The following is a 14,851-nucleotide window of genomic DNA, read 5'->3' on the forward strand; positions in this document are numbered from 1 at the left end:
TTTTTTTGTCTTTGATTGTTTTGTTTCTGTTACTGTATTTTGACGCTGGAGCTAAGACAGAGAAATATAGTTCAACAGAGAGTGACAGGCTACAAACTTTGCCTGCTGGTGAGGGAAGGACACAAGCATGAAACAGTACTGCAGCTAACAGAAAAGATCCTTGTGTACAAGTCCTGAGGCGCTCAGTGATGGCCAACTGGTAGTAGCAGCTGTAACATGTTTCTCTCTGGGCTGTAAAATTACATTGGCATACTGAAAGCATGATCATGATGGAAGCAAGTCTTCCCGTTGTTTCTGGATGGAAAATGTTTCTAACGAGTGTTTCCATAATGTACTGTAATATGTTTATTTCAGAAAGGGTGGGAGGTAAGAGTTTATTCATTGTTTGAGGTTTGGTCCTCCACGAGCATATTATGGCTTGTCAATAGCAACTTGTTGCAAACTTGTAGCATTTGCTCATTCTGTGTCTTACACCTTGCCACAGGTCAGATGAAGGATTTGCCAGAATATTCCTTGACAGAGTCAGAAACCTGTAGTTTATGAGCTATATACCATCCAATACTGATCGAGGTGAAAAAACAAACAAATAAACAATCAAACAAACAAAAGCCAATAACCAAAAACAAAACAAAACAAACAAACAAACAAAAAACCTCAGGAAATTTGATTTAAAATTGAAAAATGTTAAAACTAAAACTGAAAAAAAAAAAAAAAATCACTGAAGAATGTAGAATGTCAAAATGTACGCATTCATTTATCATGTTTTCTTCATTTTCTTTCACATTGTATGTGTATTATTATACTACATAATCATCAGCATCATTATTATACTCAAATAGTGCAAAGGAGGAGAAGACAGCGAGGGAAAACACCGATCACAGAAAACACTTGGCTTTTCAGTTTAACAAGCTTTACAGATGTGTTACAGTCACATGTTCATGAGTATGATTATATACAGATAAATACATTACATTGGGAGGAATACAAATGCAATGTTCTAAAAAGTGACTTAATCTAGAATCTTTCAGTTTAGTACATCCACTGAATACCAAACATGTCCTCTGTGCTACTGTCTGTCTCTTTTCAAATAGTATACTTTATTTTTAATTCTCTTTTTACCCTCTCATGATACATATTTCCTGTATTATACGCCTACACAGATTAATATTTTGAAGCTGTGAGCTTTGAACAGTCTTTCAGGATTTGCTTGAGTGCTGTAGTCCTAGCAATCCTGGAAATGTGTTTTTAATTTTCTCTGCAGGTATAGAATATGTTCCTGAATTTCTTGCATGGGAAGATTAATTTCTCAGACAGACTGTTTCCATAGTTTTATATGCCGCTGACCGGAGTAAATTAAAAACTCTGTGATTAAGAAATGAGTGTATAATGAGCAACACTTTCACCACATCGTCTCTGGTGTGAGGAGTTTTTTTTTTTTTTCTTTATATCGTTATTACATTTTTAGAGCACTGGCGTTCTGAAATATCTCTTATATACTTTTAAATCATAGTCGCAGCACTACATTTGTTGTTTTAAAACATCTCCAGATTGCTCTTTAGTCATCTATCAGGCCCCTGTAATTTATCTTCCTCTTTCGTTTCATTCCACTAATTAACTTCTTCTATTTTAAATTTCTTACAAATCTCTTGGGTTCATTCCCAATTTTCACACCTGCATGTTCTTATTATGTTCATTAAATGGACATGGACGTCCAACGGAGACTAGCGGATCATTTAGATATATAATTAAATTCATGAAAGTACTATTGATAGCGCATATGCTTAAAGTTTAAATTATATCAGTCTAGTGAACTAGCCCAAAGTACTTTGTGCCTGTATAGAAATGACGAAGTGATGAAAGAAAAGGGGGGAAGAAAAAAAATCTGTTGTGAAGCAAGGCTCTTAACATCCTAACAGATTTATTTCAACAATAGTAAGACATTACTATAGATTTAAGGGGAGCCAAATTAACTACCATATCAAATACTGTGAAGGGAAGTAGTGACTACCTATGTGTACACTCTTGTGCCTGTATTCACTGAGAAGATCAGATACAACAGCAAATGGAGAAGTTTTTGTGAAGATGTATGCCAGCACATTCGATAAACACAAACCCCTCAACATACAAAGTATGTCTCCATTGTTGAATTCATGTTCATGTGGGAGGGTTATTTTGAGCTAATTAGAAGTTACCGGGCATGAGAGGAGTGGGCCATCCCCCTCATGACATTGTATGATATGTGAGACCACAGGGATCCTTCAAAAGTTCTTAACACAAACATTAATTGTGTAACATTTTATAGGACCTTCTTCATGATCTTGTTCATGATTCAGCTTTCATATTTTCCATACTTTCCTATATTCAGTTTTCATAGATCCATATTGTTTCCCAACCCTTGCAAACATGCGAATGAAACCACAGCAGAATATAACATTAAATATGATGTTTAATTCACACACAATTATCACCATTTCATATCCAATGTGGAAAGGAATATTTTTGGCAGCATGTCTTAGTGTACCAAGATTTCAAAGGGGCAGAGAGAGAGAATCACTTTCTACCGTGCTGCCCGTTCCTTGAATGTGACTGATTCTGACATCAGCACCCTGTAGGTGCAGAGAATGCTGTTCCATTTTTTTTTTTTCCTTTTTTTGGTGAGGACGTATATGAACTGACATAGTGCTGACTTTGATCAGTCAGAGTAGATATGAGAGTTTCCAGGCTTGTCATGTCAAATGGCATTCTTTACGTTAACTGATGTGGATACTGGGCCTCCTATGGTGGAATTTAGATGTAGATGTCTGGGAACTACAACTCCAGGTCTTTAATCCATATCATTACGAGCTTGATTTGCGGTATTTAGTAATTTATGTGGTAATAGCTTGTCAAATTGCCACCATAAGTTCCCCAAGCCTTTTCTTTCTTTTTTTTCCCCCTTTTCTTAGATGTGACCGGATTGGCAAGTATTTTGGAGATGTGAGATCTTTTTTATTTATTTTTTTTTTCCCTGGGTGATGCATAGGCCTGTTTTATATTCTGGTCATTTGAGAGCTGTCGTCTTACGAGACTTATTCACAATGAGATCATAAGTAAAAACAAAAATAGTAGGATCATTTGAAAGGTATAGTTATCTTTTGAATTTAGTATAGTTAGCTTGTGAATCACCTGTGTGTCACTCTCCTTTGAATTACATCTAAGAAAATGAGGAGTTCTGTTCTTCCATTGCTAGGAATGAAATATAGAATAAAACTGGGGCTTATAAAGTAAAATGAAAAGGAATCAGGGTTTACTGCCATCAACCTGCTGTTACTGCGTACACGACAGCCTGTATTAAATACTACATATAGACGTTTAGAATATGTTCAAGTGTGAATTTCACTTTGGCTCTTTTGAAAGTTTTCATCTCGAACTTTTTTCTTTTCTTGAAACAACCTTATTTTGTATCATAAAATACAAACCGTATGTTTACTGTTGTCGCCACCTCTTTCCATATCTTGGTTCTGTGTTATTTTCCACTTCAGTTAGGCTCATCAAGACTGATATTACTCACTAGTTTTATTACCATATTGAAGTGATTTCCTGTGTGTTCTTACGTTGAGCAGCACTCGTTGCTCTAAATCACCTTTCTCCTCATTTTCCCAGAGGCTTTAAAGGTGTAATGGACTGTGAATTTTCCATTGGAGGCAGTGTCTGGTACACTTTGATTATTTCATGGACAATGCGGTTTATTTATAACTGTCACACAGCTGAACCATTGTCCTTTGTGAAGCAAGACTTCAGTGGAGGCTACATGCTGCTGTTTGCCAGATTTATCCATTCCTGTATTTTGTGCCAAACAAAGAAGCAAAGTTCTGTTCCCTAACTTAAATAGAGCTGAAGGTTTTTAGAGAGGAAGAATAGAGCCCAGGAAAAATAAAGTGTGTTCTCCGTGTTCTGCCGTCTTCAGATGTGTAAAGTGATTGGTCACATTGCCAATGCAGCAGTTTGATGCTATGACCAGTGTATCAGTTTGTGCCAATCAGACACCTCAGATATCAGCTGCATGCCTTCACATTTACCAGGAGAAATAAAATGAACTGGAACCAAACACTTTTTTTTTCACAATACACCATATCAATAATGTTCAGACCTTACTTTCTTGTGTGTGAAAATCTGTTAATCCTTAATCCCCTCAGAATAACTGATTTTGGGTGGTAGCTGATTGAAAACTGAAGGAGCACCATGGCAACCTTTTAAGCCTGCCCTATACACAATATTTTAACCCGGCTGTAGGGACTCTATGTGAAACTAAGGAAGGCTCCAACAAACTCTGTCTGGAGGCATTTCACACATGGATACTTAGAGCCATTTGTTGGTTTCTATACCAAAGCGTAAAGCCTGAATCAAATCCATCTCTTCAAGTCAATGGAAAGCTCAGACATTTCAGACATGCTAAATGTTGTTTTAAACCTCTTCAGAGCTTTCACAGAAAAATCGGGAGTTATTGCAAGATCTACTATAAACTACTTTTTGGTTAACCAGTGTTTTTTTATTTTTATTTTTTTTTACTATTTCAGTCTTCCTTTTCATTCTTAATGTGATGATTTACGAAATATTTAAGAAATATCATCTCTCAGCTTACACACACACACACACACACACACACACACACACACACACACACACAGTATATTCAATATTTTTCTTTCCAAGATTACTACAAAAGAGTAGTATGCCCCCTGCTCCCACCAGCACCAGCCAGTACCTTTATTTTACAAGGAAAACTGAAATGCACATAAACTGACCACAAATCAGTGCTCATCATTTGAAAGAAATGCTAGTGTCTCTGTCACTTAGGATATCAACAATCCCAAACTATCAACACATAATCCCTCTGACCTAATTTTTAAAAGTCCAAAAATTGTGGTTACCATTCACTCTGATGTGTTTGTGGAGGTCACAAGCAGTGCCTTAATTTCAACAAGCTTTAAAGAGCTTGCTTTCAGGTTGGCTTTTAGATACAATAGTTTATTTTTGCTGATGTCATTGTATTGCTCATTTCAAGGCACTTAAAGCCTCACTGATACTCCAATTGTTTCTCTAATTATGTATACTATGACTCATGTAATGCTCATTTGAAAAGCAGGACCTAATTCAATCAAGCAACCATAAATCTACCGTAATAAATAATAAATGTTATGACAAAAGAGTGCTTCACCCTTTTACTGTCACCACAATGTAATAGTCATTTGTATGGCCGATGGCAGTTTCCAACAATATTTGTGACTGAATAGCAGTTGCCATAACAAATTTATTTTAATTTGAAACACAGTGTGACAGCCCAGTGCACTGATATTCATGTGATTCATTACAAATACTACTCAGAGTAAACCCCACCTTCCCTCTGTTTCTGCCTTATTCACGCCACTGAGGTTTTATGCAAAGTCGCTGATGGGTGGCTCAAATAGTTTAGTAAGACAGTTAAGTATAGAACTCATTTGATCTGTACGTTGGCGTGTATAACACCTTGTCGTTTTGTTGTTTGAGTGCACGGCTTTGTCTCCTCTTATTTCATCTCCTTTCATATTAAGGTCCTCATATCTGTAAACTTGAAGCTCTACAGTTGTCTCTACCATCTAAACACATTGTTAGAAATAAGAAGATAAAGTTTTTACAATTTTAAGTTGCTGTATCTCAGTTTAACCCATAGATGTGTAGTTAGGAAATTACTGTGGAATGAGGCTGAGTCTTAATTTGACTCACCGGGGTTCAGTCATTTTCTAGGGTGTTTCAGTGTTTTTAAGAAATACCCCGGAAAGCCATATGTAATTGGATTGTGAACAATATCCTTCAAATTTATGAGGCCGAGCTTGGCATACAGTTAGAGGGAAAAGAATTTTGATGGATCATGCTCCAAAAGTCAAGAAGTCTGGGGGTCGTGACGGAGCAGTTTGGTCGTACTGGGAATCACAAAACATGCCCAATGCAGCTCAATAAAAACTGACTCAACTCTGCATAATTCATAGACATTGTTCATGTCTTCAGCTGTCAGCTGATCTTCATTCATACCATTGCTAAGAAAGCTCAAGGCACACAAAGTACACTGTGTACACAAGAATCTCTCCCATTCCCTATTTTTAGTTGGAGCAAAAGGAGTCAAAGAGATATAACTAGATAACATGATTCCTGACTGGCCTCAGAAGCCCTAGGTGCGCAAACAAATCGGAAAGAATGGGTAGTCACAGTCATTTCACACTAAAACAGATCAGTTCTCAGTAAGCAGATAAAGTAATGTTAAGCTGAATAAAAAAATTACTGCTGAATGAGATATGATGTGAAATACACGTTTAAGTAAAATAAAACTTTCATTTTTTGACTCATCTAACTTCTCATCATCTTTGCTCACACAAAGCAAAGAGAAGTATCATGCATTATTAAAAACATGGGTTCATTATACACAAGCTTCAAAGACTAATACACACAATAATCTGAAGGAGGGGTAAAAGCTTGGCCTTGTGAATCTTTACGTTATCACGTCTGGCACAAGCAAAGTAAAAGCTTACAGTGTTGGTTGTCTCTCGAGGCTAAGCACTCAACCATGCTGTTGTCTTCCTTTGGATTTTGCTTTTCATTTGACACACATCCCATGGTTCTTTACATTGGAATTTTATTTGCTGGGAGGATAATGTAATAGACTGGAAAAGAGTGAAAAATAGCAGCACATTTCCTCAGAGTTCAGAATGAGACCTGAGGCGAGAGGAGTCAAACACCTGATTGGTGTCCAAATGTGTCCAAAAGTGAACTCTGCACACCAGGGGGTCGCCTTCGTGCTGATCAAATGTAGTTAATGATTTCAGCCCTTTCTTGCTGCCTCATAGTCGTTAGAATACTGGAACAGTTGTAGAACCACCTTAAATGAAGTCAAAGCCTTTCTTTTTCAGTTCTGATTACATCGTCATATCTCTCTCTCTCTCTCTCTCTCTGTGTATATATATATATATATATATATATATATATATATATATATATATATATATATATATATACACACACACACACATATATTGTTGTGTTTCCTTTTTGTGTCTTCTCAGTTTGACTGAATGCTGTCATTCTGTATTCGTTTGATGCAATTTGCTGCCTTGTTTGGCAGTTCTGGGACACCGTAATTTCTGAGGATATGGTGAGATTCCTTTATTTTAGAAAGTCTTATTAAAACTGCTACATAATCCATGGAATAACCACTATGAAACTGGTAGTGTGGCACATATTTAGAACTCTGATGGTGTCTGATAGTATCTTTTTAGAAAAGAAAATGGCGCTTTAAATAAATGTTCATTTATTTTCAAATGTATATTTGATTATTTGTTTAAATTTTAAGTGCCATCTCTGGTTTATCCAGTTTGGCCACAGATAAATGAATCTGGGAAAGTTTATTACTCTGTTTGAATGGCTCCTTTATTATTTTTGCCTTCCTTAATTTCACATAGATGGACACTTAATATTCTTTAACACTTACTATGTTAAACACAGTTCATCCTTTGTATGTTACTACATTTTACAAATGTCTTCCCTCTGGGTTAATGATATTACCACATGACAACTTCAAGATAGAACTTTTTGATGTTATATCTTGTACCCCCTAGTGAAACATTCATAATAAGAAATGATGGGCTTGTGCATTTTGTAACACCCCCTTTTCCATTTTCATTAACTGGGGTTAAATCATTCGAGCAGTGTTAAAAATCCTCCTGGGACTGCAGATGAATGGCCACCACTGTTTTAAATGAGGCTCTGAGACCTGTGCTCAGTTCTGATTTATACTGGCTCAAAATCTGTCACACTGGCCCTAAAATGAAGCCACAGGTGATCCAGGGCCCCAAATCGATCGCCATACGGACGTGGAGGCAATAACTGGAGGAGTGTGTGTGTGTGTGTGTGTGTGTAAAATGAATACTTTAAAAGAATCACTTGGTTTTGATGTTCTTAGATATTGATGTTTCTACATAAACCTGAAGAAAAATAATAATTTCTTTTGCACTGTAGACACAAAATGTTTTAAATAGATTTGACATGCTCTGACATTTTTAGAATAGTTGGTGTTTTTTTTTTAACAAAAATATAATATTTATGTATTTGTTTTACACACACACACACACACACTCTGTCACGCTGGTGGTGTGGTGCAGGACCCAAGTGCAAAGACACGATGATGATAGTGAAAAACGGAGGACTTTACTGGAACTGAAGATGAAAATACAGGTGTAGAAAAGGAACAAAAAACCAATAACAAAAAGGTGCAGCATGACTGTTGTGCAAACTAACACAAACAACGATAGACAAAGGACAAGGAAAACACTAGGACTTAAATAGAGGGAGAACTAAACAGGGCAACACAGGATTGGTAGAAATTAACAAGGTAATAATTAGACAAACAGGTACAGGTGAGGGGCGGAGACAGACAGAGAACAGGAGCACAAAGACATGTCAAACCAAAAGTCCAAAATGGCGGTGCAGGTTGTGACACACACACACACACGTATAAAAATAAAGTTCTTGGTGGCTGTTCAGCATTACAGTCCTGCAAGGAGTTTGAGAGTTTGCTGTAATGAATGGCCAGCAAAGCCCCAGCATCCAACTTCGACTGGCTCACAGCGGACTCTCCAGCCATTGCTCCAGCACTCTGTAACAAGATTTGCGTATTTAGCCCATTTGTGCTTGTTGGCTTCTTCCATTCGGTCTTCCCAGGGGATAGTAAGTTCCAGCAGGACCACTTGCTTTGTGGACTCCAATGTTACCACCCTGCCCTCATCCTGAACCAATTGGTGCTTGTCCTTTCCTTGTGCTATGTTGTGGCATGGTTTGGGAAAACCGCCCAGTGCTGCCCACCCCACCGCCACAGTGCCCACTGACATGCTGTGTTGCAGCCGTGCCTCTGCTCTATCAACAGCTTCCTGTGCCTGCCACTTCCTTGCGGTCTTTACGAGGATTCCTGCTGATGTCAGAGGAGTCTCGGTACTTCATAACCTCTCTGATATGAGTGACTGTGAATTCCTCTGATAGGCTGCTGATGGGGAGTTGCAGCTTGGTGGAATGCCCATACAGGGTAACATTGCTTAAGGCCCGAGGGAGCCCCGACCACCTCCATAGAAACTGACTGATGGTCTTCTCTAGTGCCTCCACTGTTGTCATTGGCATCTTGTAGACAGGAAGGGGCCAGAGAAGCATTGGCAGGACTCCGTGCTGGTACAGATGTTGCTGTCACCGTTAGGTCATCCATGAATGCTCCTATGGGGGGCTGCCAAGTACCAGATCTAGACATGGGGCCTCTACATTCTACCTCCACTGACTTGACAATCACATTCATGGCCCATGAGGAGAGTAGCACCGAGATTGTACAGCCAATGATTATGCCCTTCTCCAGCCGATGTCAGGCGGATGTTAGCGACCCTGAGTAGACTCTCAACCTGAAGTTGCTGTAATAGCCCAGAATGAAGTTTTGGATCATCTCTGGAACATGATGTCTTCTCGGTGCTGTTTCAACAAGCTTGATTGGGATGGATCCATAAGCATTGGTTAAATCTAGTCAGATTGCTGCAAGGTCTCCTCTGCTTTCCATTGCCTCTCGGATCAGCTGGATCACCACTCCTGTGTACTCTAGGCAACCAGCTACTCCTGGGACTCCTCCCTTTTCTACTGAGGTGTCTAGGTTTGCATTCCTCAAGGGGAACTCAGTTAGATGTTGGGCCACAATCTTAAAGAAGATCTTCCCTCAAACACTGAGCAGCGAGATGATACGAAACTGCTCAATGTTGCTTGAATCCTCTTCTTTCAGTATCCAGACACCCTCTGCATGGATCCACCAAGCAGCGACCTTTCCTTTCCACCAGATAACCTTTAAGATCTTCCAGAGTTGCACAAGAAACCTTGGGCACTGCTTGTAGACCTTGTAGAGTACTCCACTGGGGCCAGGGGTGGAACTTGATCTTGCAGCTCTGACTGCTTTTTTGACTTGCTTAAGGGTGACCTCAGAGATGCTGAATTGTGTCACCAATTCTGGAGGTGTCACCAGTGCCTTACACAGGCCGAGGTCTTGCTCTACAGTGCTAGCCACTGCTCCTGTGTGTTGCTTCACTTATTCCCTCCTCAAGCAGGCCATCTTTGTCCAGTGGATCTTCAGACCTCTTGGGTTTTTGCACACTTTGCTGCAGATACAGATTGCACTAATAGTCGATTGTCCATTTGCTTGGGCAGTTGCCAATGGGTTCGTCCAATTGGGATGCTCATCCTCCCCCCTCTCGAGCATTCGGGGGGGATGTTTCAGAAGGGTTCTTCGTAGCTTGCTTGGGTGCTCCCTCACAGGAGCTGCAGTTCGGGGTGCTAGCCCTTGCTGCCCCAGTTGCCGTCTTTCCACACTGTCTGCTGTCTCTCCAGCTGTCACCATTCTGTTGATGTAAATCATTCAGTCTTTCCTGGAGGTCACTGGCTGAGCCAGACGTGGTGGTTCTACTTGGACACATCTTCAGCGATGAAATGAAGCAGTCTTTATTGACATACTAACACCACCTTGTGTGCACTCTCAGTTTTCCGTATTACAGTATGACATGTATGCCTGAAGCACAAAGAAAAACAACAATAACAACAATCAAATCACTACCAGTCAAGTGCCTCTGTTTTCTTTTTAGGAGAAGGAAAGATTTATATTTCTTTAACAATTAAACACAGCAGTAAGACTCTTTTTCCTGGGTCTTATACACTGTACTGAGACTCAGAGCTTATTAGGGCTGGGGAATATTGACTGTATGACTAATTGAGGGGTATGTTGTGACTTGAAGATGTCATTCATTATTTAATGAATACTCTAATAGTCCTCCACTGCACAGAGATTCATCAGATCACGGCAAGGTGCACAAAGCACTTAAAGAGAGGTAACAATGGCCAGCGTTGCACAGAAATAAATAAAAACCACTGAGTTTGTCTGATTGTTGTGGTGCGCTTCAACATCTCCCTTCTTTTATATTTATGTTCTAATTTAAAAAGGAATACTAGAGTGGAAATAACATGAATCTTTTATCTGCCCTACCTCCAACAGAGGAAAAAAAAAAACTTTTGAATGTACTGCATTTATTAGTGTTTTTGTACATTCTATATAAAAAAAAAGTGTGCAATTGTTTCAAGATGTCACAAAGTAACAACATTGATTCTGACTGTGTGTTCATGTTGACAGTCACTTTGCATCACTATAAACTAAGTTTAGCTTCACCCTTACATTTCTACTTATTAAGAACAATCTACAGTATGGCAATTTTCTAAAGCTGTTTGCCAAACACCCACAGAGTGTAGGTGTGTATTGTAGTATAATGGGTCAAATGTTATAAAATGTGTGTGTATAATGTATCTCTGGTCATTATTCTGCGATATTTCTGTCCTATTCCAAAATTTACCATCATTGTCATTCTTTGAATTAAGGAAAAAAAAAGTAAAAACAACACATGCTGGTACACGGATGCTGTCATGAAATGTATGTTCAGGCATAAAAATCACAGGAGAAACGTGCTAGCATTCAGTATTAAATCAGCAAAACTATAACATGTATATATTTCCTTTTTGGTGGTAGTCAAGACTGATTGGAAAAGAATCTCTTTTAAGCTGATAGTCATTTTGATTAATGACTAAGTGGTACTTTACAAACTGTTACATGATTACAACCATTTGACTCATTTAAATTAATCAGTAAATGAGTAGCAAGAGCTAGGGGATATAACGTAAGACTTTAAATCGTGGCAAGCCAGAAGTATTAACCAGTTCAACCCTGTCATTCCACCTTACCCTGAGTGATCTCAGCAGATTTGTGACATAGTCTAATTAAACTCTTAAAGCACTTTTTCTACACAAATCTTTCACCTAATTACTCTGTTTTAACTTTCCGTGAACTTGTTTACAAGTCGTACTTTTCACTGAGATTCAGCAGAATTACTCTTATAGTGGTTTAAGGTACAAAGAGCAAAATGTATTCTCAGAAGTGCTTTAGAGGTTATGTTGAGCAGTTAAATGTGAAATTGGACTCCAATTAATCTTGCTATTCGCATGGCTGCTGTACTGTTCAAAGCCAGTTGTTGATTCAAATGACATCATTAGATTCATCTGCCCTTGATTACAGTGAGTGCATCTAGTACTAATACTCAAAGTGTGTACCTGCATGCCTCAAAAGATTAAAATGTTCTGCCTTTCTGCCTTTCTCTCTGTCTCTGTCGCTTTTCAAGTTAGTTAAAAGTTTTATCACATGGAAACAACAGTTGTGTAAAGTGACTTCTTGGCTTGAATACTCAGAGGGTGAAGTATTCCTTGGCTTTGGGGGGTGGGAGGTATGGCAGCCACTTGGTCCATATGATACAGGATCTGTCCTAAGCTTGGAGTGCTGCCAATGAGTGGGCACAGACCACAGAGCTCAGCTATGGCAGCCTGTTAGGGTCATATCTAAGTGACCACTCCTTGAATATTCAGCCTCTGCCGTCAGATTGGACGTAATAGTGATGAAGATCATACTGCATCCAAGAAATGAGACAGAATGTGGATTAGATGCCTGTCCTAGATAAACTAGTTCAGCTTCATGCCTCAGTCACAGAAACAGCTTCCTTGAACAAATTCCGAGGATGACACCCCAAAGGGAAATGATTTGCAAATAATGTGAGCCTTTGAAAGAGGTTAGCAAGGAAGTGTAATGATGAGTTTGAAATAGAAGAGGTCTTAACCTTAGAGCTGAATATTGTCTAAAAGGAATCAAACATCGGTTTAGGGAGAAGCTGAAGTAAATTAATAAAACACTGGAAACAATGAAAAGTTTCATCATGAAAAAGCAATAGATATGTCAGTTTTCCTCATGCATCATGGCTGAATGCTTTTAAAATTGTATCAAGCACTAGGGAGTGAAAAAGTGGCACAAAAAAATAATTTGATATCACCCGTTCAGTAAGACTTGCATTATGCAAGGTTTCATCTTTTATTTCATCTTTGAAGGATGAAAGTATGAATGTAAAACACAGTGATCTCTTTGAGAAGGAAAGAAAAACTTTTGGTTCAATACCTGACCTGGTGACTTTCACTGAGGGATGCAACTGCCACCACCAAGTCAGAAGACAGACAATGTGTTTGCAACCTCACAAAAGAGGCCCTTGTTTCATTACCAGGTGCCACAGACACTCTGCCCCCGGTCTGAGTAGGTGTGCAAAGGTGTAATTAATGTCTGTATCCCCTGACAACAAAGCCCCACCGCCGGGCATACGATTTCAGGCAACGGTTTGGTTTTGATCGAGTTCTTTACGTCACACGCAACCAAAATCAGAACTAATCTGTATTCCCATAGCCTCATGTGGTCCTCTCCCGCTTAACAATGACTCAGTCACCCTTCAGAAGTTGCTGTCATAACACACAGCACAACTCGCTAAATGAGACTACTTCAATTAAAACAGTGTGCCCCCAGCTCTGTTCTCACCATTGGCTGACACCATGCTGATGACCTGGCACAAATCGATACCATGCCTTCATGGCTGACACGTTCCCATTGATTGGAACGTAAATGGCAAAGGGCTTAATTTCCAGCTAAATGTGGCACTGAAAAACAGTATTGTCCCAGGCCATTGTTTATTCTCATTACTGTTGAAAAAGAGCATAGTAACCTTTTAAATGTGCTCAGGGTTTTAATTACCTGGCAACAGGAGCGTCTTTTAAGAAGAGGTAAATTATGTGGTAAGAGCTTGAAGGTTTTAAGATGATATATCTGTCTTTTTCTTTCTTATGAGCTTCTTTGTGGACTTCAGGCTGTAACCGTAGAATTTAATAAGAGCAGAACAAACATTTTTTTTTTTTTTTAAATGGTGCATCGCCTCTTCTGGTGAATCTAATGGAAACTTTTGAAAACTTTATTTAGTTCATCCATCACCCATGACTGCAGACCAGCATGTTGTTTTGTTAAACTGGGGGATGGAATAAATAGCAGATTTCAGCAGTGGAGCCATAACAGCGTAACAGAGTATAGTACATATTATCTGTATTTTTAATGATTAAACCATGTGATATAGAGAAATGCAGTTTAGATTCTGTTAATTAACCATATGTGTACCTATTTCTGCTGCGACTTAATATCCTTGTTTAGCATTGAATCCTACAACTGTGGCCTTGCAGTCAGTCCACGTGGCCTTCTTGTCACCTGGCACAGAAATGGCATTCAATCACTGCAGCTTTTCTTCCTAATTAACATCCTGTCGCAATTGTTGCTGAGAATGGAGCTGCTTTTCCATCATTACCAAGCTCAGGAAGACAGAGCCTGTCGAGGGCATTGTAGATGAGGGGAAGATGGTGAGGAAACAGCTGTTTGAGTGATTTGCTCTATTTCACACTCAGTGCTGCAATCACACCAAATTGTAAGTTCTTGTTTTCATTTTCTTGTAGAACTCAGCTGTCACCACGGTCTTGGCACAGAGCCTAGCAAGTATTCACACCACTTAAAAAGCTGTTATGACTGGAGCCATTGAAAACAGATGATTAATGGGATTAAGTCAGCCTTGGGTTATCTATGCTGTTGTTTTTTTGGTCTTAAATGGTTCGGATTGTGAACTAATACCAATTTCTCTGAAAAGGCCAATGTATTTTAATCCTTGAATGGTGTACCAAGTTGTCTCACAGTGCAGTGGTGTGTCCTACATCTGGGATTCATTAGTTGAATTCCAGCTGTGCCACACTGGCTGACTTTGGCTGAGGGTCCTTTTGACAAGTGTATTGGCCTTCTCTCAGCCTGTCAGTGGTCACTGATGATCAAGTGCCTTAGCAATTATGGGTATAGTCGTGCAAATAGCACTTTTCACTGAACATGTTA

The 14,851-nt window shown here is 39.1% G+C and overlaps 1 pseudogene; it reads right to left on the reverse strand.

Annotated features, from left to right (window-relative positions):
• Nucleotides 1–8,552: 8,552 nt before the first annotated feature.
• LOC115816038 (uncharacterized) lies at nucleotides 8,553–10,423 on the reverse strand (annotated as a pseudogene).
• Between the last annotated feature and the right edge of the window lie 4,428 nt (nucleotides 10,424–14,851).

This window comes from Chanos chanos, chromosome 7, assembly GCF_902362185.1.
Source record: "Chanos chanos chromosome 7, fChaCha1.1, whole genome shotgun sequence".
NCBI lineage: Eukaryota > Metazoa > Chordata > Actinopteri > Gonorynchiformes > Chanidae > Chanos > Chanos chanos.